We start from the raw sequence: 27,779 nt of genomic DNA, 5'->3' as shown, positions 1-27,779 counted from the left end.
CAACATGGCGGATATCTGTATGGCTTAATTTATAGTCTGAGCGCCGTACTCAGATTATTGCATGATTTGCTTTTTCCGTAAAGTAAAAAAAAAATCTGACACAGGGGTTGCATTAAGGAGAAGTATATCTCTAATTCTGTGCATAACACTTGTATCTTATCTTAAAGTTTATGATTACTATTTCTGTAAATTGATGTGGCTTTCTGCAAAATCACCAGATGTTTTGGAAGCTAAACATTACTGAATGTAACGCGCCAATGTAAACTGAGATTTTTGGATACAAATATGCACTTTATTGAACAAAACATACATGTATTGTGTAACATGATTGTCATCTGATGAAGATCAAAGTTTAGTGATTAATTCATCTCTATTTCTGTTTTTCGTGACTTCTCTCTTTGGCTGGAAAAATTGCTGTGTTTTTCTGCGACTAGGTGCAGGCCTAACATAATCGTTTGGTGTGCTTTTGCTGTAAAGCCTTTTTGAAATCGGTCACTGTGGTGGGATTAACAACAAGTTTATCTTTAAAATGGTGTAAAATACTTCTATGTTTGAGGAATTTTAATTATGAGATTTGTGTTGTTTTGAATTTGGTGCCCTGCACATTTACTGGCTGTTGTCATATCGATCCCGTTAACGGGATCTAAGCCATAAGAAGTATTAACATCAAGGCCAGGTTGTACTGATGGCACCGATCCCGTAGAGGTTAAACATACAGAAGGTAAACAATTTCTCCCAAACTAAATATAAGTGTTGGCAGGGGACTTTCCGTCATCATTATTGGGTTTTTATGTAAGACGTTTTCTGGTAGATGTTTTCTAAGACAATGTCTTAGACAACATTGTCTTAGAAAACATCTACCAGAAAACGTCTTACATAAAAACCCAATAATGATGACGGAAAGTCCCCTGCCAACACTTATATTTAGTTTGGGAGAAATTGTTTACCTTCTGTTTATCCAGAAATCAAAATCTTTACTTATGCCAAATTTGTATGTGGGAAAATGATAGATTTTTTCAATCTATGCTTTAGTTTCCCCAAAATATATGGACTCTTAGCTTCATTTGACACCCAATTTCATACTCCTATGAACTTTACATATTGGTGCTCATGGGTCCTGTTCGATGGAAATGCCCCCATGCACTGTAAGAGATCCTTTTGAAAAGGAATCTGATTTTCTTCTCCATGACCGAAAATGGCCCGTTCAGTAGTAATCCCCCTCGGGAGGTACTGTAGCTCAAAGTCCTGTTTAACTGTCCACTGAGGCTCCTGCCCTCCCTGATTTTCCCTGCCGGGGTGTGTGTGTGCATGTGGTGGTGGTAGTAGTAGTAGCCAGGTCCATGCCTGGACACTGAGAATACATTAAGAAGCTGTTCAATAATACTGTACGCTGAGGCTTTATCAAAGGTATCCTGCTGGACAGGGCAGAATCAATTTAGAACCATGCGGCTGGAATTATATCCCTGAGTGAGAGATAGTGGGATGAAGGGAGAGAGTGAGAGGGGTGAAGAGAGAGGGAGATAAAGAGAGAGCGATAGAGAACCTTTCAGTGTATCCTGTCAGATGATGTCTGGGGTTGCTGTTCTTATTTTGTGGGCTGTGGAGATTGGGAGGTCCCGGTTGCGTTTATCAGGCCGGTGTCTCTGTGATGGATCCTTGCCCCAGGTTGCCCCCGCTACGCAACACAAAACACCATTCTCCATCTTCTCGGGAGTTGAAAAACACCATTCTCCGTCTTCTCGGGAGTTGAAAGGGAACCCAGTTTGAGGCACTGTGGAGGGACTTTGGTTCTGTGGTAGACACACACACACACACACACACACATACACCATTGCATATGCCAGATGGCTGTGTATATTCATATGAGGCACCAAATGTAATTCTGATTAAATCACTACAGCTGAATGCTGACTATCCTTATTGTTATTGGTCTGAATGCTGTCTTCTGTTATTGCTATTGTTTGAGGAGGAGAGGAAGTGGATGTAGTGCCTGTTTTGCTTTGATGATTGGATATTAAAGATGGGAGGCATGGTGCTAAATGACATCTCCACAGTCTTCCCATGATTCCAGCACCCTAAGTGGGATACAACTCACTCCCCAACGCCTCTCCAACCAACCATCTCCCCAGGCCCTGGATAACTAGGAGGGGGACAAGAGTGAGAGGGGAGTGAGAGAAGGGCGAGAGGGGTTTGTGTGACACCTCGGTTGGTGCATTAGCCACATCACATTAGCCCCCCCCCCCCCCAACCAGCTGTTCTTATTGCTGCTAGATAAATTGTTTTCAGCGCTGGCATGAACTGGAGGAGTGCATTTTAAACAGACTTGGTATGTTTCCCATTCCAGAGACCGATGAAGCAGCTCTGTCTCCGTGACTGTGTGTGTGCTGGCAGCGAGTACAGCATGATTGAGTTATTTAAGATCTCATTCTGAGCAACATTTCCATGTGTTCTCTCCCTCTCCACTGATGTGCTGGCGGGATGGGAGTCACCGGCATCTCCTCCCCTTCTCCACTCTGCTCCCACATTGATAGTAATAAGAGAGGACATACTGGGAATCAAGGTCTCGACTCGGCATTCAAATTAACAGACACACACACACTCATAGTACACACTCAGGGCCAAATGAGGTGCAGGTTCAGGACTGATCATTTATCTCCCTGTGATTAAGACTGAGTAATTTCACATAGAGATGGACTGGAAGTGTGTGTATGCGTGCTTGCGTGTGTGCAGAGCCAAAAGCCCTTCCTCTTCACCCTGGTGATAACATTAAGGGAAATGTTCCTATCCAACTGCAGAAACCAAGACTATAATCTTAGGCTAACACTGTGAAGGCCGCCGGGCCAGAGCCGCGGGAAGTACTTTCACTAAAGTCGTGTATTACTAGTATTAGCGGACTGATATAGACTGGGAAAAAAACATTTTTGTTCAGCATCTCCGCTTTAAGCCAAAAAGGTAGTTGCATAATTAAGACGAACATCTTGCAGGACTTAATAGTTGGAATTGTAAGAGTTGTTGCCCCCTCCCTTTCTCTGCTGTCGTTCGAATGGGATCCAGAAAGAACAAAACCCTGTCCTCAAACATCTACATCAAATGGTGCAAAGTTATATCCTAAGACACAAAACATCCACATCAAATGAAATCTTTCTTGATTAAATAACATGGAAAAACGTTTTTTTTTTGCAGTATTAATTTACCATACTTACAAACCACTTAATGTAAATGTACATTATTGTATTGTAGATTTATTTGATTAATTTTTTACCTTTATTTAACCAGGCAAGTCAGTTAAGAACAAATTCTTATTTTCAATGACGGCCTAGCAACAGTGGGTTAACTGCCTGTTCAGGGGCAGAACAACAGATTTGTACCTTGTCAGCTCGGGGGTTTGAACTTGCAACCTTCCGGTTACTAGTCCAACGCTCTAACCAATAGGCTACCCTGCCGCCCAGATTGGTCATCTATGTTTGTACCTGTGGACTTTCCATCACCATAAAGAAAACAATGACCAATCCAGTAATTAAGTACATTGAGACATCAAGTGGTTTGTGATGATCAGTTGGTAGAGCATGGTGCTTGCAATGCCAGGGTTGTGGGTTTGATTCCCATGGGGACCAGTACAAATGGTGCTTGCAATGCCAGGGTTGTGGGTTTGATTCCCACTGGGACCAGTACAAATGGTGCTTGCAATGCCAGGGTTGTGGGTTTGATTCCCACTGGGACCAGTACAAATGGTTCTTGCAATGCCAGGGATGTGGGTTTGATTCCCACTGGGACCAGTACAAATGGTGCTTGCAACGCCAGGGTTGTGGGTTTGATTCTCACGGGGACCAGTACAAATGGTGCTTGCAACGCCAGGGTTGTGGGTTTGATTCCCACTGGGACCAGTACAAATGGTGCTTGCAACGCCAGGGTTGTGGGTTTGATTCTCACGGGGACCAGTACAAATAAAGTATGAAAATGGATGCACTAAAAAATGGAAAATCAATGAATAGACAGTTTTCACATAGAAATAAGGTGCATTTGCAAAGTATTTCAAGAAACTGGAAAACATATATCAAGCAAGTATTTTTATATTACACAAGTATTATCAGATTATCTGTTTTGTACAGATAATTATCAGACTCAAGTTACAAAGGCTGGTAAACACTGAAATACTGTATACAAATACAAGTAGTGCACTGGGCCTTTACTAGTCCTGTATTAGCAGACCGATATACAGTAAACGTCTACAACGTGGGCAAAAAAAATGTTTCCCCCCCCCACCCCCAAACTACTTCCTGCGGCTATGCTCAGGGCAGAGTGACATTAAGCAGACTGCTGAATGCCACAGGGCAGAGTGACATTACACAGACCGCTGAACACCACAGGGCAGAGTGACATTACACAGACCACTGAACACCACAGGGCAGAGTGACATTACACAGACCGCTGAACACCACAGGGCAGAGTGACATTTACACAGACCGCTGAACACCATAGGGCAGAGTGACATTACACAGACCGCTGAACACCATAGGGCAGAGTGACAGTACACAGACTGCTAGACGCCACAGGGCAGAGTGACATTACAGAGACTGGTGCACACTGCCGGGCAGAGTGACATTACAGAGACTGGTGCACACTGCAGGGCAGAGTGACAGTACACAGACTGCTGAATGCCACAGGGGCAGAGTGACATTACACAGACCGCTGAACACCATAGGGCAGAGTGACATTACAGAGACTGCTGAATGCCACAGGGGCATAGTGACATTACAGAGACTGGTGCACACTGCAGGGCAGAGTGACAGTACACAGACTGCTGAATGCCACAGGGGCAGAGTGACATTACACAGACCGCTGAACACCATAGGGCAGAGTGACATTACAGAGACTGCTGAATGCCACAGGGGCATAGTGACATTACAGAGACTGGTGCACACTGCAGGGCAGAGTGACAGTACACAGACTGCTAAATGCCACAGGGGCAGAGTGACATTACACAGACCGTTGAACACCATAGGGCAGAGTGACATTACAGAGACTGCTCGTCTAAGCTACAGGACTGTTTTGCTAGCATAGACTGGAATATGTTCCGGGATTCATCTGATGGCATTGAGGAGTTTACCACATCTGTCATTGGCTTAATAATAAGTGCATTGACGACGTCGTTCCCACAGTGACCGTACGTACACATCCCAATCAGAAGCCATGGATTACAGACAACATCCGCACTGAGCTAAAAGTTAGAGCTGCCGCTTTCAAGGAGTGGGACATTAATCCGGAAGCTTATAAGAAATCTCGCTACGCCCGTCGACGAACCATCAAACAGACAAAGTGACAATACAGGCACAGATGATGAAATCTCTATTGCACTGCGCACTGCCCTTTCCCATCTGGACAAAAAGAACACCCACGTGAGAATGCTGTTCATTGACTGCAGCTCAGCGTTCAACACCGTAGTGCCCTCCAAGCTAAGGACCCTTGGATTAAACACCTCCCTCTGCAACCTCAACATCATCAAGACAAAGGAGCTGATCGTGGACTACAGGAAACGGAGGGCCGAGCACGCCCCCATTCACCTCGACAGAGCTGTAGTGGAGCAGGTCGAGAGCTTCAAGTTCTTCGGTGTTCACATCACTAAGAATTATCATCGTCCACACACACTAACAGTCGTGAAGAGGGCACAACAATGCTTCTTCTCCTCTAGGAGGCTGAAAAGATTCAACATGATTCAACATGATCAGATCCTCAAAAAGTTATACAGCTGCACCTTGACTGTCACGCCCTGACCTTAGAGATCCTTTTTATGTCTCTATTTTGGTTTTTGTCAGTGCGTGAGTTGGGGTGGGCATTCTATGTTTTGTGTTTCTATGATTTTCTATTTCTATGTTTTGGCCGGGTATGGTTCTCAATCAGGGACTGCTGTCTATTGTTGTCTCTGATTGGGAACCATACTTAGGTACCCTTTTTCCCACCTGTGTTTGTGGGAAGTTAACTTTGTTTGATGGCACATAAAATAGAAAATGTACGCGCAGCGTGGGCTGCACCTTGGTCCAGTTCTTTTAACGGCCGTGACAGAACTTCCCACCACCAAAGGACCAAGCAGTGTGGTAAAGAGGACTCCTGGAAATGGGAGGAGATCCTAGATGGTAAGGGACCCTGGAGGCAGGCTGGGGAGTATCGCCGTCCACGGGAGGAACTGGAGGCAGCTAAGGCGGAGCGGCAACATTATGAGGGAACACGGCTGGCAAGGAAGCCCGTGACGCAGCCCCCAAAAAAGAACACTGGGAGTGTGGCTGAGTCAGGTTGGAGACCTGAGCCAATTCCCCGTGCTTATCGTGGCGAGCATGTGACTGGTCAGGCCCCGTGCTATGGGGTGATGCGCACTGTGTCGAGGCTGAGCATTCACAGGCCGGTGTCTCCTGTGTGTCTCCCCAGCCTGGTGAAGCCTGTGCCTGCGCCCAGCTCGGAGCCCCCAGAGACGACGGCCTCCAGCCCGGAGTCCCCAGCGACGACGGTTGCCAGCCTGAAGCCCCCCTGTAGGTTTAGGTTTTGCGGCCGGAGTCCGCACCTTTGGGGGGTGGGGAGGGGGGGTACTGTCACACCCTGACCTTAGAGATCCTTTTTATGTCTCTATTTTGGTTTGGTCAGGGTGTGAGTTGGGGTGGGCATTCTATGTTTTGTGTGTCTATGATTTTCTATTTCTATGTTTTGGCTGGGTATGGTTCTCCAATCAGGGACAGCTGTCTATCGTTGTCTCTGATTGGGAACCATACTTAGGTACCCTTTTCCCCACCTGTGTTTCTGGGAAGTTAACTTTGTTTGATGGTACATAGCCTTAAGCTTCACGGTTTGTTTTGTATTGTTTATTGTTTTGTCGGCATCATTTCGAATAAAAGAGAAAATGTACGCTCACCCCGCTGTACCTTGGTCCAGTGCTTTTAACGGCCGTGACATTGACTGGCTGCATCACCACTTTGATTTAAATTGTGGAACTCTCTTTGTTATTGGTCTATTAACTACACTGAACAACAATATAAACACAACATGTAAAGTGTTGGTTTCATGAGCTGAAATAAACGATCCCAGAAAGGTTCCATATGCATAAAAAGCTTATTTGTTTAATTCCTGTTAGTGAGCATTTCTCATTTGCTAAGATAATCCATCCGCCTGACAGGAGTGGCATATCAAGAAGCTGATTAAACATCATGATCATTCCACAGGTGCAATAAAAGGCCAGTCTAAAATGTGCACAGATGTCTCAAGTTTTGAGGGAGTGTGCAATTGACATGCTGACTGCAGGAATGTCCACCAGAGATGTTGCCAGATAATTGAATGTTCGTTTCTCTACCATAAGTCACCTCCAATGTCGTTTTAGAGAATTTGGAAGTATGTTCAAACAGGCCTCACAACCGCAGACCACGTGTAACCACGCCAGCCCAGGACCTCCATATCCGGCTTCTTCACCTGCAGGATCATTTGAGTCCAACCACCTGGACAGCTGATGAAACTGTGGGTTTGCACAACTGAAGAATTTCTGCTCAAACTGTCAGAAACGGCCTCGTGGAAGCTCATCTGCGTGCCGCGTGCAGGGTCTTGACCTGACTGCAGTTTGGCATTGTAACAGAGTTCAGTGTGCAAATGCTCACCATCGATGGCCACTGGCACGCTGGAGAAGTGTGCTCTTCACAGATGAATCCCGGTTTCATCTTTACAGGCAGATGATGACTTTTTAAAATTTTACTGGGCAAGTCAGTTAAGAACAAATTCTTATTTACAATGACGGCCTACCCCGGCCAAACCCGGACGACGGTCAATTGTGCGCCGCCATATGGGACTCCCAATCACAGCCAGATGTGATGCAGCCAGCGTGTATGGCGTCATGTGGGTGAGCGGTTTGCTGATGTCAACGTGGTGAACAGTGTCCCTTGGTGGTGATGGGGTTATGGTACGGGCAGGCATAAGCTACGGACAACACACACAGTAGCATTTTATCGATGGCAATTTGATTGAGCAGCGATACCGTGACAAGATCCTGAGGCCCATTGTCGTGCCATTCATCCGCCGCCATCACCTCATGTTTCAGCATGATAATTGCCCCCTTCCCCCCATGTCGCAAGGATCTGCCCACCATTCCTGGAAGCTGAAAATGTCCCAGTTCTTTCATGATTTTAGGGGCAAGGCCATTTGGCCTTCTAGAGGTGCCCAATCGGCTAGGGCACCAAGGCCATCTGCTAGGGCACCAAGGCCAATAACCAAAATAGCTAATTAAATTGATTTGAAAACCAAAAACCTCTAGCTATTCTGTTAAGAAAAACATAAGTGTATGTAAATGTACATCCATATTTAACCTACATGCCAAATTGTAAGTGATAGCCTATGCCTATTGGCTACAGTCTGTCATGTCCAGACCGATGCTGACAGGAGGGAGGTACCTAAAAATGTTGACAAACTTTAATGAGACTTTAATTACATGTATTATAAGCTAAACACCAGTCATGTTTACCAAATATAATGTAGGTTGGATAATTAATATTAGCGTTTAAAGGATTGATTCTCTCATACTCCAGTCACTTTCCTTTCAGATAGGAGAGAGTACCTGTTGTGCATCACAACATCACCCACCTTGCAATCTGAACGGAGGCAGTCAGCGTTTTCAAACTATTTAACCATAATTGTTTTTCATTTTATGAGTCATATCTCACCGTGTTCCGACTATAGGAACGTTAAGGGGATCATTTTATAAACATTTCCTCAAATGCCATTGAAACCAGTATCTCTCTCATGTTCTCAACTGTCCTTCATTATCCAGCAGCAAAAGAGACCATCCTAGTCCTATTAACAACCTATGTGTTGTGCTTTGGAGAACGGTGTTTTCCTGCTAATTGCATTTTGTAACATTCACGCTTATAGCCTACTGCTGTGTGGGCATTGCTGCGCTTATAATTTGAAGACATAGCATAGTAGTTTATCAACATTTTTAAACGCTCTGATCTTTTGCATCGGCTTTATTGCTTGTAAAGTGTTTTTATAATGTCTTATTGTTTCTAAAAAGTTTTTAAATTACTTTTTATTTGTAGTTGTATTCATTTGGGATCTATTGTCCCAGAGTCTGTTTTGGAATATTACTTTCTTGCACAGAACAACAAGAAGTACTCCCCAGTTACATCCATGATGTGTCTGTCTTCATTTACTAGCCTCCTTCGGAGCTGCAATGCCTGTGAGAAGGGCCATTTCACCTGATGGGGTAATGGCTAATTGAGATATCTGAGAGTCATGTGAGTGAGAGGTGCTTTTGAAGCAGGGCCGATTGGCAGCCATGGCCTTCAATGCCCCATTGTGTGGCTACCAGACATGTCACCCATTGAGCATGTTTGGGATGCTCTGGATCAGGTATTGCTAAACTGGGGTATGCCTAGCCCCAGGGGTACGTGCAATACCGTCGGGGTACGCCAAATAAAAATGGGATTTATATTATTGAAACTTTTTCACATTTTCAAACAGTCCATTTAATATTTTCCAACGGGGCTAAACTTTTGGGTGAGGTTTTTTTCTTGCCTGAATAGCCTCGTTTCACTGCCAAAAATGTAATTTAACAATCTGGTGTTCAGCTAAATAACAACACAATGTCAAATACAGATAGCCTAGTCAAATGATGAACATCCAATCACATTAATGAGTTACTCTCTTGCGGGAATTCCACTATGTAGCCAAACGTAGCTGCTGTTCATTCCGTTTGTGCGAAAATGAATAAATAGTTCAAAGTAAGGCCCACGTCCATAGAGACACCTAACCGCTCTATTGGTAGCACTGCTACGACCAGCAGTACTACACCTGCACCTGTCGATGACACAAGTTGTTCTGCTTCCACGAGCACATCCAATGCTAGCATCAGTAATTCTACATTTGTTGCTAGCCCAGCTAGCATGGACACTGACAATTGGGAATCTGATGCAGCTGAAGAGCTACTGCTACCTTACCCAGGAAAGCACCAAACAACAGACCGGGATGTTGGACCATCAAAGAGGCGCAAATATGATACATATACTACATTGATTTGGGGTTCACTTACATTGGGAGTAGTGCCTTTCCTCAGCCACAGTGTGTTATATGTGCAGAAGTACTATCTCACAACTCGATGAAACCTTCACTCTTGCGCAGACATTTAGAAACAAAACATGCCAATTTGAAAAATAAGCCACAGAGTTTGAGTTTTTGGACACTACAGTGAAAATTGTTAACTTTGTTAATGCAAGGTCCCTGAACTCTCGTGTATTTTCTGCATTATGCAATGATATGGGCAGCGACCATGTAACGCTTTTACAACATACAAAAGTGTGCTGGTTATCAAGGGGCAAAGTATTGACATGTTTTTTTGAATTGACCATAATTTTCACTTGTCTGACCGCTTGCATGATGATGAGTTTCTCACACGACTGGCTTATCTGGGTGATTTTTCTTCTCGCCTGAACGATCTGAATATAGGATTACAGGGACTTTCTGCAACTATTTTCAATGTGCGGGACAAAACTGCATTAACAAGGACAACACACAGGTCTTTCCATCATTGTATGATTTTTTTTGAGTGCAAATTAACTCAAGCTTACGGACAGGACAATGTGATAAAGCGAAGCACCTGAGTGAGCTGGGTGCACAATTACGCAGTTACTTCCCTGAAACAGATGACACAAACAACTGGATTCATTATCCCTTTCATGCCCTGCCTCCAGTTCACTTACTGATATCTGAACAAGAGAGCCTCATCGAAATTTCAACAAGCGGTTCTGGGAAATTTTTTATTTAATCAGAAGCCACTGACAGATTTCTGGATACGGCTACGCTCAGAGTTTCTTTCCTTGGCAAATCGCGCTTTTAAGACACTGATGCCCTTTGCAACCATGTACCTATGTGAGAGTGGATTCTCGGCCCTCGCTAGCATGAAAACTAAATACAGGCACAGACTGTGTGTGGAAAATGATTTAAGACTGAGACTTTCCACTGGAGTTTCAGCGATGAGTCAAGACTGTAACTACTACCAATTGGATACCACGAAATTGGGGAGAAAAGTGGTAAAAAAGAGGAGTTGTGTTAAATGTGGGAGACACGTTTCAGTTGAATGCATTCAGTTCTACAACTGACTAGGTGGCCCCCTTTCCCTGTAATCTATAAATGTATTATTTGTGTCTCTCATTCAAGCAGAATGTTGCTTTCAAATCTTTCTCTCTTCTCGCCTCTCTGTCTCGGTCTGGTCTTTCACTCGCTTCATGTATTTCTCTCTCTCCTCTTGCCTCTCTTCCTCTCTCTCTCTGTCTGTTTGTCCCTTCTGTCTGTTCGCTTCTGGTCTTTCTTTCTCGCAACTTGCCTCTTTCGCTCGCTTTGTCTCTACATTTTTTTTCCATATCTTCCTCTCTCCACTCTCTCTTGCTACGCATCTTTAAAACTTCTCAGGTCGGCTTATTGTCGAGTTTTGGTGAAAGGAAATGTTCTCACTTTGAATTCTTCAAAGAGAGTAAAAGTAGTCCTGGTAGGTTTGTTTGGAAGATTTTTATTTATTTATTTTACCTTTATTTAACCAGGTAGGCCAGTTGAGAACACCTTTATTTAACCAGGTAGGCTAGTTGAGAACACCTTTATTTAACCAGGTAGGCCAGTTGAGAACACCTTTATTTAACCAGGTAGGCTAGTTGAGAACACCTTTATTTAACCAGGTAGGCAAGTTGAGAACAAGTTCTCATTTACAATTGCGACCTGGCCAAGATAAAGCAAAGCAGTTCGACAGATAAAACGACACAGAGTTACACATGGAGTAAAAACAAACATACAGTCAATAATGCAGTATAAACAAGTCTATATACAATGTGAGCAAATGAGGTGAGAAGGGAGGTAAAGGCAAAAAAGGCCATGATGGCAAAGTAAATACAATATAGCAAGTAAAATACTGGAATGGTAGTTTTGCAATGGAAGAATGTGCAAAGTAGAAATAAAAAATAATGGGGTGCAAAGGAGCAAAATAAATAAATAAATAAAAATTAAATACAGTTGGGAAAGAGGTAGTTGTTTGGGCTAAATTATAGGTGGGCTATGTACAGGTGCAGTAATCTGTGAGCTGCTCTGACAGTTGGTGCTTAAAGCTAGTGAGGGAGATAAGTGTTTCCAGTTTCAGAGATTTTTGTAGTTCGTTCCAGTCATTGGCAGCAGAGAACTGGAAGGAGAGGCGGCCAAAGAAAGAATTGGTTTTGGGGGTGACTAGAGAGATATACCTGCTGGAGCGTGTGCTACAGGTGGGAGATGCTATGGTGACCAGCGAGCTGAGATAAGGGGGGACTTTACCTAGCAGGGTCTTGTAGATGACATGGAGCCAGTGGGTTTGGCGACGAGTATGAAGCGAGGGCCAGCCAACGAGAACGTACAGGTCGCAATGGTGGGTAGTATATGGGGCTTTGGTGATAAAACGGATTGCACTGTGATAGACTGCATCCAATTTGTTGAGTAGGGTATTGGAGGCTATTTTGTAAATGACATCGCCAAAGTCGAGGATTGGTAGGATGGTCAGTTTTACAAGGGTATGTTTGGCAGCATGAGTGAAGGATGCTTTGTTGCGAAATAGGAAGCCAATTCTAGATTTAACTTTGGATTGGAGATGTTTGATATGGGTCTGGAAGGAGAGTTTACAATCTAACCAGACACCTAAGTATTTGTAGTTGTCCACGTATTCTAAGTCAGAGCCGTCCAGAGTAGTGATGTTGGACAGGCGGGTAGGTGCAGGTAGCGATCGGTTGAAGAGCATGCATTTAGTTTTACTTGTATTTAAGAGCAATTGGAGGCCACGGAAGGAGAGTTGTATGGCATTGAAGCTTGCCTGGAGGGTTGTTAACACAGTGTCCAAAGAAGGGCCGGAAGTATACAGAATGGTGTCATCTGCGTAGAGGTGGATCAGGGACTCACCAGCAGCAAGAGCGACCTCATTGATGTATACAGAGAAGAGAGTCGGTCCAAGAATTGAACCCTGTGGCACCCCCATAGAGACTGCCAGAGGTCCGGACAGCAGACCCTCCGATTTGACACACTGAACTCTATCAGAGAAGTAGTTGGTGAACCAGGCGAGGCAATCATTTGAGAAACCAAGGCTGTCGAGTCTGCCGATGAGGATATGGTGATTGACAGAGTCGAAAGCCTTGGCCAGATCAATGAATACGGCTGCACAGTAATGTTTCTTATCGATGGCGGTTAAGATATCGTTTAGGACCTTGAGCGTGGCTGAGGTGCACCCATGACCAGCTCTGAAACCAGATTGCATAGCAGAGAAGGTATGGTGAGATTCGAAATGGTCGGTAATCTGTTTGTTGACTTGGCTTTCGAAGACCTTAGAAAGGCACGGTAGGATAGATATAGGTCTGTAGCAGTTTGGGTCAAGAGTGTCCCCCCCTTTGAAGAGGGGGATGACCGCAGCTGCTTTCCAATCTTTGGGAATCTCAGACGACACGAAAGAGAGGTTGAACAGGCTAGTAATAGGGGTGGCAACAATTTCGGCAGATAATTTTAGAAAGAAAGGGTCCAGATTGTCTAGCCTGGCTGATTTGTAGGGGTCCAGATTATGCAGCTCTTTCAGAACATCAGCTGAATGGATTTGGGAGAAGGAGAAATGGGGAAGGCTTGGGCGAGTTGCTGTTGGGGGTGCAGTGCTGTTGTCCGGGGTAGGAGTAGCCAGGTGGAAAGCATGGCCAGCCGTAGAAAAATGCTTATTGAAATTCTCAATTATGGTGGATTTATCAGTGGTGACAGTGTTTCCTATCTTCAGTGCAGTGGGCAGCTGGGAGGAGGTGTTCTTATTCTCCATGGACTTTACAGTGTCCCAGAACTTTTTTGAGTTAGTGTTGCAGGAAGCAAATTTCTGCTTGAAAAAGCTAGCCTTGGCTTTTCTAACTGCCTGTGTATAATGATTTCTAGCTTCCCTGAACAGCTGCATATCACGGGGGCTGTTCGATGCTAATGCAGAACGCCATAGGATGTTTTTGTGTTGGTTAAGGGCAGTCAGGTCTGGGGAGAACCAAGGGCTATATCTGTTCCTGGTTCTAAATTTCTTGAATGGGGCATGTTTATTTAGGATGGTTAGGAAGGCATTTAAAAAAAATATCCAGGCATCCTCTACTGACGGGATGAGATTAATATCCTTCCAGGATACCCCGGCCAGGTCGATTAGAAAGGCCTGCTCGCAGAAGTGTTTCAGGGAGCGTTTTACAGTGATGAGTGGAGGTCGTTTGACCGCTGACCCATTACGGCTGCAGGCAATGAGGCAGTGATCGCTGAGATCTTGGTTGAAGACAGCAGAGGTGTATTTAGAGGGGAAGTTGGTTAGGATGATATCTATGAGGGTGCCCGTGTTTAAGGTTTTGGGGAGGTACCTGGTAGGTTCATTGATAATTTGTGTGAGATTGAGGGCATCAAGTTTAGATTGTAGGATGGCTGGGGTGTTAAGCATGTTCCAATTTAGGTCGCCTAGCAGCACGAACTCTGAAGATAGATGGGGGGCAATCAGTTCACATATGGTGTCCAGAGCACAGCTGGGGGCAGAGGGTGGTCTATAGCAGGCGGCAACGGTGAGAGACTTGTTTTTAGAGAGGTGGATTTCTAAAGTAGAAGTTCAAATTGTTTGGGTACAGACCTGGATAGTAGGACAGAACTCTGCAGGCTATCTTTGCAGTAGATTGCAACACCGCCCCCTTTGGCAGTTCTATCTTGTCTGAAAATGTTGTAGTTTGGAATTAAAATGTCTGAGTTTTTGGTGGTCTTCCTAAGCCAGGATTCAGACACAGCTAGAACATCCGGGTTGGCAGAGTGTGCTAAAGCAGTGAATAGAACAAACTTAGGGAGGAGGCTTCTAATGTTAACATGCATGAAACCAAGGCTATTACGGTTACAGAAGTCGTCAAAAGAGAGCGCCTGGGGAATAGGAGTGGAGCCAGGCACTGCAGGGCCTGGATTCACCTCTACATCGCCAGAGGAACATAGGAGGAGTAGAATAAGGGTACGGCTAAAAGCTATGAGAATTGGTCGTCTAGAACGTCTGGAACATAGAGTAAAAGGAGGTTTCTGGGGGCGATAAAATAGCATCAAGGTATAATGTACAGACAAATGTATGGTAGGATGTGAATACAGTGGAGGTAAACCTAGGTATTGAGTGATGAAGAGAGAGATATTGTCTCTAGAAACATCGTTGAAACCAGGAGATGTCATTGCATGTGTGGGTGGTGGAACTAATAGGTTGGATAAGGTATAGTGAGCAGGACTAGAGGCTCTACAGTGAAATAAGCCAATAAACACTAACCAGAACAGAAATGGACAAGACATATTGACATTAAGGAGAGGCATGCTTAGTCGAGTGATCAAAAGGGTCCGGTGAGTGGAGAGGTTGGTTGGTGATTTAGACAGCTAGCCAGGGCATCGGTAGCAAGCTAGCATAGGATGGAGGTCTGTTGTTAGCTACCTCTTGCGTTCCGTCAGTAGATTAGTGTAGATTAGAGTAGATTAGTAGATTAGATGTTAAATGTTGGCTCCTACTTTCTAATTTATCACAGCAGGGAAGCTGGCTTCATGATTGGATTTTCAATAACACCATGCAGGTATATTTCACCAGAAATGGACTGGCCACAGGTCAGTTGAGGCAAATGGGAATAAAATGATGATATTTGTCTAATAATGCCATGTGGAAAAGAAATGGGCTGGTGTCAGGGCCTTGAAAAGAATTTGGCCGGTGTTTAAAAAATGCCCCATCAGATGTCCGCTCCTACATTCCCTATGGCTTTGAGGTGTAGTACTTTCCAGTAGAGAAAAACAAATAATAAAAGCCCAGCTTTATGTCCTGTGAAATTAAACTTGGCTTATAGACATATATTTCTTCTCCCATTTGCTTTGCTGCAATGACAACCCCCTCAGCTGAAATATATCTTTCCATTTCTCCATTGAACACATATTATTAGATACTGTATGTTACTCAACTGTCGGAAAGCGAATGCGAGTGGTTCATTTAGTTGGGGTATAGTTGTTTGAGTAATACTGTATACGTACAGGAGGGCCAGTAAGCTGAGAGAGGAGAGGGGAAGGAAATGTTTGTTGCTGCCGAGTGTCATGGCGAAGGTTCTGGGTACTGCCTGATACTGGCTCGCTCGCGCTCTCTCTCGCTCTCGCTCTCTCTCGCTCTCTCTTGCTCTCTCTCACTCTCTCTAAATTAGTCACTTCCCCAGAGCAGTAACTCTCAGCGCTCTGCAGAGCTATACCACAGCACTAGCAGTGACTAAGAGTTCTGCTCCTCGGACATCTGGACAGTGAGTAATTCTGGATACTGAGTTTGTGCTCTCCTCTGTTTTGTCTTTGTAATGGCCTAGCTTCACACTTTTTCCACAGTTTTAGGAAACTTTGAATCAACAACCTTGTGCCACAGCTAATGCCTTCCCCGTCCCCCACTCCACATCCCATGGAATTGGCATTACTGTGAGAGTGTCTGCGTCTCACTGACTTTGATTATTTGCTGTCAAATGTCAAACGAAATATAAATATCAGGAAATCCTCCCTGGGTACACACACTCTCTGTCTCCCTCTGTGTCTTTCTCTCGCTCTGTCTTTGTGTGTGTGAGTGTGTGTGTGTGTGTGCCCCAGATGAACAGGCTGGGAGCTCTGATCCAAAGTGTATTTCCTAAGACAACATCTTGTTAAGCCCTTATACCCAATAACTTAAAAGTAAAGGAGAACCTCTACAGTGATAGCACATCTAGATCCTACATTGTTGCGTCTAAAGCCCTTTGAAGCTGACCAGGTGTTACACGTATAATTTATCCTATTTTACAGCCTCTCTCCAAGTACTATATTATCTTTGGCAGAAGTTTTACTTTTTGATTTTGTTGAAGAGCCTTCCCCTGGGCAGCGGTGGTGGGAAAGGAAGAGCTTCTCAGAGATTAACCATGTAGGCTATGGCATACTCAATTATCCTTATAGCTTATTTTGTCTAAACCCCTTCTCTTAAGATCAAAGGGTGTTTGTTGTCTAATATTCTCTCTCTTTTTACTCTACCATGCCCTGGGCTTCAAACCTGTACTTACTGTAAACTGAACAAAATATAAACGCAACATGCAACTTCAACCATTTTACTGAGTTACCGTTCAAATAAGGAAATCAGTCAATTGAATTAAATTCATTTGGTCCTAATCTATGGCAGGGGCGCAGTCATGTCTAGCATTCGATATGTAGCTCTAGAACACAGGAGATTGGTGGCACCTCAATTGGGGAGGACAGGCTCATAATAATGGCTGGAGCAGAATTGGTGGAATGGTATCAAATACATTGATGCCATTCCATGCGCTCCTTTCCAGGCGTTATTATGAGCCGTCCGCTCCCTCAGCAGCCTCCACTGCTCTATACACTTTCATCTGTTACTGTGCTCTATGGAGAAGCTCTAGTTTAACAGATATCAGCTCTGTAAACGCTTGTCAGACTGCGATACAAGTCCTCAGTGCTGAACATGATGAGATATAGATGACATTGACCTATCACACGCAGTACGACACAGTACTGTGCAATTAACATCATCGCACTTGACACGTCTTTAGTTCAGACATTCTATCAGCATTACACACACATTATTGAATAGCATATCTGTAAAAAAAAAAAAATCACTTAATGACAACGTTTACGATCCAATCTGACAAGCGTGTCACAATAACACTTTTCCCCTCCGCATCATTCTGTTCCTTTGATGACTTCCAGCACCATTACTATAAATAGTTTACCCAGCTCATCTAAACATCCCCATTAACCAAGCCTCTCCTCAGTCTCAGTCTCAGTCTGCCCTGTGATGTCTGAGATGTGTTGTCCTTCACGGCTAATTCAGATCCCTTTTGATTGCTTCAATTAATACCATCATTATCTCTCTTCTGTCTGTCTCTTCCCATCCAGCTCCGAGTACACTGTCTATCTCGGTCCCCCACTGCACCTTTGCGTGTATGTGTGTGCGTGTGTAAATAGGGCAAATAGGGCTTACTCCCCTCTACACACACACACAACCTCGCCATCATGTGGCTCCAATCAGCCAAAACCAGCAATCATACCGTTAACCTCACTGAGTGTTTTTCACCCCCACCATTTGGAGGAATTATTCCCATTTTGACATCTTTTCTCCAGCTCCAATATACATGGCATCGCACAGAGAACAACCCCTGGTCCCAGTGGTAGCACAACGTGGGCATGGATGGGGGTGAATGGCTAAGTGTCTCAATAATGGCTGGTCTTCATGGCTGTGCCATTTAATGTTTCCACTGAGGACAGTAAGCCCTATTTGCAGTGCAGGGCCAAACAAACAAACACACACACACCACACACACACTGGCAGAGGTGTGGTGGGGGACTAAGATAGACTGTGGAAGGGATGAGACAGACAGAAGAGAGATAATGATGGTATTAATTGAAGCAATCAAATGGATCTGAATTAGCCGTGAAGGACAACACATCACAGGGCAGACAGACTGAGGCAGAGGAGAGGCTTGGTTAATGGGGATGTTCAGATGAGCTGGGTAAACTATTTATAATACTGGTGCTGGAACTGTCATAGTCATACACACCTGTTGCATGATGGGAACCTGCTGTACTTAAATAGATTGCTCAGCTTGAAGTCCATTACTGCATTCACTTTAAAGAGACTGCAGGTATTCATTGACACTTTACAGCCCTTTCAGTCTGATACAGTGTAACTGCCCTACTTCTCTCTGTCATGGCTGGATCTGCTGCTTAGTGTTTGGGAATAACGAGGATGCAGATAACTGCTTGAGTCATGAGGTGTAATGGGGACACACTGCTTAAAACTGCGCAGAATGTAATTGATCAATGCCTGTGTTAATACCTGTTGTAATGTCTGTGAAATGTGAAAACGGTACATTTTGACATGATGCAACATGCTATTTTGACGTCGATGTGCCATGTACTGTGATTACATCTACACTACATCAGATTGAACATTTTGTCAGTTTGGTGCATCACTTGGTGCCGTGGATCATTTATACATCAACGTTTGACTCGATCACTTGAAGGACGTTATCCTTGGCTTCCCTTTGAGACACTATTCCAACACAGACCCTTTTAAAATGTTGCCTTTGTGCCACTTCCTTCTCAAACATCATTGATTGGTCACTGTGAACACAGCTGAGGAGTCAATATACTGTAGAACTACTTAGTGGCATTCAGATTCATGCTTCAAGAAAATAGTTGTCAACTGTCTGGGCTGTGTGTCGTTGGTGTCATCCCACTATCCTCCCTGTCTCTCTGTCTCTCCAACCATTACTGAATGATTACCCCTGGGTGCAATTTTGTGTGTGTGTGTGTGCGTGATATATACTGGATTCTTGAGACATCGCTCACTAATATACAGTGCTGTGAAAAAGCATTTGCCCCCTTCTGATTTTTTTCTATATTTGCATTTTAACACTGAATGTTGTCAGATCTTCAACCAAAACCTAATATTAGATAAAGGGAACAAATAACACAACATTTGTACATGTATACTTATTTCATTTATTTCATTTGGAAAAGTTATGCAACCCCCAATGCCCCCTGTGTAATAAAAGTAATTGCCCCCTTACACTCAATAACTGGTTGGACCACCTTAGCTGAAATGACTGCAACCAACATTTTCTTGTAGTTGTTGATTGTGGCCCACTCTTTAACATTTGTAATTTGTTTTGCACAAACTGCTCACTTCAGGATCTACAATTGGGTTATGGTCTGTTCTTTGACTAGGCCATTCCAAAACAGTATATTTCTTTATTTCTGATGTACAATTGCTTGTGTGTTTTGGATCATTGTCTTCAGCTTACAGACAGATGGCCTGACATTCTCCTTTAGAATTTTCTGATGCAGAGCAGAATTCATGGTTCCTTTAATGATGGCAAGTTGTCCAGGTCCTGAAGCAGTAAGGAATCTCCAAACCATCACACTACCACCACCATGCTTGGAATGTCTGGGTTTTCAGCAGACATAATGGGACCCATGTCATTCAAAATACCTTAGGTTGCCAAAACGCATCTGGAAGCCCCTATCTAGACTCGTCAATACTCCTTCAAGAATGTTCTATGGACAGGTGAAATATATACAGTTCCAGTCAAAAGTTTGGACACCTCTACTCATTCAAGAGTTTTTCTTAATTTTTTATTATTTTCTACATTGTAGAATAATAGTGAAGACATCAAAACTATGAAATAACACATATGGAATCATGTAGTAACCCAAAAAAATGTTAACAAATCAAAGGGTGGCTACTTTGAAGAATCTAAAATATATTTGGAATATTTTTCCATATGATTCCATATGTGTTATTTCATAGTGTTGATGCCCCCTGAATGATTACTATTACTCTACAATGTAGAAAATAATCAAAATAAAGATAAACCCTTGAATGAGTAGGTGTGTCCAAACATTTGACTGGTACTGTATATATTTGTTTGTACTTTTACCCCTTTTTCATGATATCCAATTGGTAGTTAGTCTTGTCCAATCGCTGCAACTCCCCTACGGACTCGAGAGATGTGAAGGTCGAGAGCCATTTTTCCTCCGAAACATGACCCTGCCAAGCCGCCATGCTTCTTGCTTGCTTAACCCGGAAGCTAGCCGCACCAATGTGTCGGAGGAAACACCGTCCAGCTGGCGACCGAGGCCAAACCCTCCCCTAACCCGGATGACGCTGGGCCAATTGTGCGCCACCTCATGGGTCTCCTGGTCATGACCGGCTGGGATACAGCCTGGGATCGAACCCAGTCTGTAGTGACGCCTCAAGCACTGTGATGCAGTGCCTTAGACCGCTGCACCACTCGGGAAGTCCCAGGTGAACTTTTTTAACGACATGAGTCCCGTTATGTCTAGAGACATAGGGCCATCATGTTTTATACTCTTCAAGTTAAACCTAAATATTTGAGTAGCATTTTGTTTTCACTTAGTTTCTTTTTTTAAATATTCCCTGTTGAACAAGAGCTGACACCTCACACAGGTGCAGATGGAAGCTTGGTCAATCTGGTTCATTGGTTGGTTCCGGAAGCAGTTCTGTTGGCATTGTTACTGTACCGGTCATCACACACTCTGTCTGGCCACAGATGCCACCTGCACTCCCTAGTTAACTATTTGGCTAGCGTCCCAAACAATTACACCAGTTTGGCAGATCTGTGGGCCTCTGCCACCAAATGGCAAATTTACCCAGCAGTAGTAACAGTAAAGTCGATGTTTCTGTTGTAAACACACTTGTAGCTTTAATAGTGCAGTACCATTCATGTTCAGTATAAAGGATAATTTAACTGTTTAAGGCATCCAATTATGTTTGTTGTTATTGGAAGATGGCTCTTAAAGATGTTGGTAGTCCAGACCAGAGCAAGGGATTCCCAGTAGCCACGATGACCGTAGTGCGATTGCTGTTTTAATGAAAAAGATACTATCGAATAGAGAGCAATCAATGTGTTTGGCTGAGTCTCATTTAGAAACATGGGAAGCCATTTTCCCCTTCACTGATAACAATGACAGAGTGAGTTGCTGATCTAAACCAGTGGTCTCATTTCCATGAAGACAACCTTCAGATTAAATGATTGTCACATCTTATTATTCTATCTCTCCTTCAATGTCTGTGCATGAATTGAAGTGTACCGGATTATTTTTTGAAGTTTGGCAAAATAGTTTATGTATCTCAAAGCAAGCAATTAAGTTGCCTTTCACCGAACTTGATTCAGAAAGTTGAGATGATGATGCGAGTGGGTTTTGGCAGCTGTTAAGCTAGACAGGAATCTTGGCTTTGCTATTTATCTCTCTTTCTCACTCTCCCCATCTCTCCCTCTCCCCTCACACTCTCTCTCCTCTCTCCACTCTCTCCCTCCTCTCTGTCCCCCCCTCTCTCTCCCTCCACCCCCCCCCCCCCCTCACCCTCTCTCCTACTGCTAAGACATCTTGACTTATAATTCTGAAATATATGCCAGCTGGGACCATTAGAATGAATTATTTGTTATGTTTGTGCTACTGCTACACATGATGCTCCGATGCAAAACCACAAAGGACTTTCAAAGTGAAAGAAAATGTGTTTTGTCTCTGAAGTTGCTTCAAAGGGAGATGCATGAAATGTCAGCCCCACTTAAGAAGCCATACATAATGTTCAGACTCCTCAGTCAGACAAGCGTGTGGTGCGTTAAAAGGTTTGTGGTGGTGGATATACATAACGATGATAAGATGATTTAGACAACTTCTTACGGTGCCATAGCAACACCTCCTTGAGGTGTCTGAATGATTTCAGGGACTTGACATTGGCACTGGCATTTACTGTAGGCTCCGTATCACTTTGCTCTGCCCCATATGAAGTCATGTCAGCGGATATGGGTATGAATCATAGTCGTAGAGAATATGGGTTGAGCAGCTGCAAGTTCATAACACTCATGTTTTCCCTGGTGTGATGCTGGTCTTGATCTTAGACTACAGTGATGCTATTATTCTATTTGAAAATGATCCTCTATCTTTTCAATATCATGTAGTGATTCAGCTTTATTTCATAGTTGTCTAGCTGGTATAACATGGTAAAACGGCAAATACATAGTAATAACATGGTGATAACATTGACATTTTAGTCATTTAGCAGACGCTCTTATCCAGAGAGACTCACAGAATCAATTAGGGTTATGTGCCTTGCTCAAGGGCACATCGGCAGGTTTTTCACCTAGTCAGCTCGGGAATTTGAACCAGCAACCTTTCAGTCACTGGCACAATGCTCAATGCTAGGCACATCAACAGTCAAATAAAGCCAATTAACTGGTCTTTGGATCAGGAATCATCCAGTGATTTTATCATCATCTACATACGGCTGCTGATTTTATATACATTTGCTTCTGTAAATGTTAATTAGTCTCCTACTGCGAAAACACATACTTGTACGGACTTGAACTTGTGCCAGCGTTATAACTGAGTTAAAAGCAAGATGGCGCCGAAGAACATGGCTGACATTTTACATTCTCCCAACCAATTGTGCAATTTGATAACTTTTTTAGCATTTTGTGTAACTTATTTTTTTACTTATTGTGTACATAATGTTGCTGCTACCATCTCTTATGACCGGAAAGAACTTCTGGACATGAGAACAGCAATTACTCACCGCGGACTGGAAGAAACTTTTTCTTTAACGAGTCCGACGAGAAGGATATCCTGCTTTCACTGGAACAGGCCCAGATCCACGCCTTTTGCGTGAAGAAAAGACGCCGGGAAAGGGGACGCAGATCGGGTGTAACAGCTGTCTTGGGTGTAACGGCTGTCTTGGGTGGAAGAAGGAGAGGACCAAAGCTCAGCGTGGTTAGTGTTCATCTTTTTAATAAACAACTGAACACTTCAAAAATACAAAACAACAAAGTGACAACCGAAACAGTTCTATCTGGTGCAGACACACAAAGACTGGAAATAACCACCCACAAAACACAAAGGAAAACAGGCTACCTAAATATGGTTCTCAATCAGGGACAACAATAGACAGCTTCCTCTGATTGAGAACCATATCAGGCCAAACACAGAAATAGAAAATATAGAAAAACTAACATAGACTGCCCACCCCAACTCACGCCCTGACCATACTAAATAATGACAAAACAAAGGAATAAAGGTCAGAATGTGACATTGGGGATCCATCTGAGAATCCGTAGGCGAGCGTTTAAACTCCCTATGCCTTTTATTCTGCTTGCTAACGTGCAATCGTTAGAGAATAAAATTGATGACCTACTACTAAGATTATCCTACCAACGGGACATTAAAAACTGTAACATCTTATGTTTCACCGAAACGTGGCTGAACGAAGAAACAAACATTATAGAGCTGGTGGGATTTTCCATGCCCCGGCAGAACAGAGACGCTACCTCTGGTAAGATGAGGGGTGGGGTTGTGTGCGATGTCTAATATTAAAGAAGTCTCGAGGTATTGCTCGCCTGAGGTAGAGTACCGTATGATAAGCTGTCGACCACACTATCTACCAAGAGTTGTCATCTGTATTCTTAGCCATCTATTTACCACCACAAAGCAAAGCCGGCACTGACTGCTCTCAACCAACTCAAAGGCCATAAGCAAAGAAGAAAATGCTCACTCAGAAGCGGCATTCTTATTGGCCGGGGCCTTTAAAGCAGGCAAACTTAAATCAGTTTTACCACATTTTTACCAGCATGTCACATGTGCAACCAGGGGGAAAAAAATCTTAGACCATCTTTACTCCACACACAGATATGCATACAAAGCTCTCCCCCGCCCTCCATTTGGCAAATCTGACCACAATTCTATCCTCCTGATTCCTGCTTACAAGCAAAAACTAAAGCAGGAAGTACCAGTGACTCACTCAATACGGAAGTGGTCAGATGACACGGATGCTACACTACAGGACTGTTTTGCTAGCACAGACTGGAATATGTTCCGGGATTCATCCAATGGCATTGAGGAATACACCACATTGGCTTCATCAATAAGTGCTTCGATGATGTCGTCCCCACAGTGACTGTACGTACATATCCCAACCAGAAGCCATGAATTACAGGCAAAATCCGTATCGAGCTAAAGGCTAGAGCTGCCGCTTTCAAGGAGTGGGAGACTAATCCGGACGCTTACAAGAAATCCCGCTATGTCCTCAGACGAACCATCCAACATACAAAACGTCAATACAGGATTAAGATTGAATCCTACTACACCGGCTCTGATGCTCGTCGGATTTGTCAGGGCTTGAAAATGATTACGGACTACAAAGTGAAACCCAGACGCGAGCTTCCCAGTGACGCGGACCTACCAGACGAGCTAAATGCCTTTCATGCTCGCTTCGAGGCAAGCAATACTGAAGCATGCACGAGAGCACCAACTGTTCTGGATGACTGTGTGATAACTCTCTCGGCGGCCGATGTGAACAAAACTTTTAAACAGGTCAACATTCCCAAAGCCACTGGGCCAGACGGATTACCAGAACGTGTACTCAAAGCATGCGCGGACCAACTGTCAAGTGTCTTCACTGACATTTTCAACCTCTCCCTGACCAAGTCTGTAATACCTACATGTTTCAAGCAGACCACCATAGTCTATGTGCCCAAGGAAGCGAAGGTAACCTGCCTAAATGATTACCACCCTGTAGCACTCACGTCGGTTGCCATGGAGTGCTTTGAAAAGCTGGTCATGGCTCACATCAACAGCATCCTCCCGGACACCCTAGACCCACTCCAATTCGCATACCGCCCCAACAGATACGCTGATGACGCAATCTCAAGCGCACTCCACACCACCCTTTCTCACCTGGACAAAAGGAACACCTATGTGAGAATGCTGTTCATCTACAGCACAGCATTCAACACCACAGTGCCACGAAGCACTGTGGTGGTAAGTGGTAGGCAACCAGGTCCCCCAGGTTGCCTACCTAGGTGGTAAGTGTAGGCAACAACACGTCTGCAACGCTGATCCTTAACACTGGGGCCCCTTAGTGTGTAGTTAGTCCCTTCCTGTATTCCCTGTTCACCCACGACTGTGTGGCCAAACACGACTCCAACACCATCATTAAGTTTGCTGAGGTTCGAGAACTGGCAGTGTGGTATCAGGACAACAACCTCTGCCTCAATGTGAGCAAGACAAAGGAGCTGATTGTGGACTACAGGAAAAGGTGGTCCGAACAGGCCCCCATTAACATCAATGGGGTTGTAGTGGAGCGGGTCGAGAGTTTCAAGTTTTTTGGTGTCCATATCACCAACGAACTATCATGGTCCAAACATACCAAGACAGTCATGAAGAGGGCACGACAAAACCTTTTCCCCCTCAGGAGACTGAAAAGATTTGGCATGGGTCCCCAGATCCTCAAAAGGTTCTACAGCTGCACCATCAAGAGCATCCTGACCAGTTTCATCACCGCCTGGTATGGCAACTGCTCGGCATCTGACCTCAAGGTGCTACAGAGGGTAGTGCGAACTGCCAGTACGTCACAGGGCCCAGCTTCCTGCCATCCAGGACCTATATAATAGGCAGTGTCAGAGGAAACAGAGACTCCAGTCACCCAAATTGTAGATTGTTTTCTCTGCTGGAGTGCCAAGTCTAGGACCAAAAGGATCCTCAACAGCTTCTACCCCAAAGCCATTAGACTGCCGAACAATTCATAAATATCGCCAGTGGAAAATTTACATTGACCCCCTCTCCACTCTTGTACACTGCTGCTATTCGCTGTTTGTTTGTTACCTATGCATAGTCACTTCGCCCCCACCTACATGTACAGATTACCTCAACTAGCCTGTACCCCTGCACACTGATTTGGTACCGGTGCCCCCTGTACATAGCCTCGTTATTCTTATTGTGTTACTTTTGATTATTACTTTTTATTTTAGCCTACTTGGTAAATATTTTCTTCTTGTTGAACTGAACTGTTGGTTAAGGGCTTGTAAGTAAGCATTTCACGGTAAAGTCTACACTTGTTGTATTCGGCGCATGTGGCTAATAAAGTTTGATTTGATTCATGGGAGTGGTCCATGTGGTGTGTACTTGTCTGGAACACGGGAACTTCCCTGTATGTGATGTAATGAGGTGATATGACTAATTTTGCCAATGCCATGTAATCTTACTAAACTCCCAATTAGCACTTATCAAAACCCATTGAGCCAAATGATCACCTTAGGAAATAGGCACCTCTCTTCACAACCATTTCTCAACAGTGGTAAGACTTTCAGTAGCTAACGCCTTTATGATATCTCTAACGTTATTCTGTAGACAAGTTCCCATGTGGCAAATGAAATCCCTTTAGTCAAGAGAAATGGCTGTATATGAATTGGTTGTTAATACAATGTGTAGTTATTGTTGTATTGAGACTATGATTCTTTATTACTACAGGCTAGGATGGCTTCTTACTAATATCTTACATCGCTAGCTACTGTAACCACATAAACGGTTAGTAAATGTGAATATCAGCTGAAAAATAAAGCCAATTAGCTGGTCTTTGGTTCAGGAAGGTAACCATGCAATGACTTCATCATCTTCTGCATATGGCTGCTCATTAAGGATACATTTACTGTTGTAATTTTTCATTTGTCACCTACTGTGAAAACACAGACATGAACGGGTGCCAGCATTATAATTGAGTTGTTAATGGGAGTGGTCCATGTGGTGTGCACTTGTCTGGAACATGGGAACTTCACTCAGTCTGCTATAGTTTAATGTAATGAGGGGATATGACTAATTCAGTGAAGAATTCAATGTTGATAAGGCAATTAACAGTTATCAAAACCCGGTGAGCTTTATGTAATTGGCACCAACCGTCAGAGCCTTTTGCTTCGTGCCCAAGAACAGTCCTTAGCCGTGTGTTATTAGTAATAATCCATTGGTTCTCATGCCTAATTGCTTAAATAACATGTAGTTATTGTGCTATTATACATAGACTATAGCAGGGCTCTCCAAACCTGTCCTGGAGAGCTACCTTCCTGTAGGTTTTCACTCCAACCCTAATCTAGCGCACCTGATTCTAATGATTAGCTGGTTGATTAACAGAATCAGGTTAGTTACAACTGGGGTTGGAGCGAACACCTACAGGTGGATAGCCCTCCAGGAACAGGTTTGGAGAGCCCTGGACTATAAGCTATTATGGTGTTTCATGTAACCACCTTCCCACCAATACATAGTCTACAAGCTGTCGCCGAGGAACCCAATGACATTGCTAGCTAGGAAATTGTTATTGTGTGGCTCTTCTAAGCTTTCAAAGCTGCCAATTATTCCAGCATGGCACAACTGCTTCAATTGAGAAAAGGTTACAGCCG

The sequence above is a fragment of the Oncorhynchus kisutch genome, linkage group LG12, assembly GCF_002021735.2.
Source record: "Oncorhynchus kisutch isolate 150728-3 linkage group LG12, Okis_V2, whole genome shotgun sequence".
NCBI classification, from domain to species: domain Eukaryota; kingdom Metazoa; phylum Chordata; class Actinopteri; order Salmoniformes; family Salmonidae; genus Oncorhynchus; species Oncorhynchus kisutch.
This window is presented reverse-complemented; position numbering follows the sequence as displayed.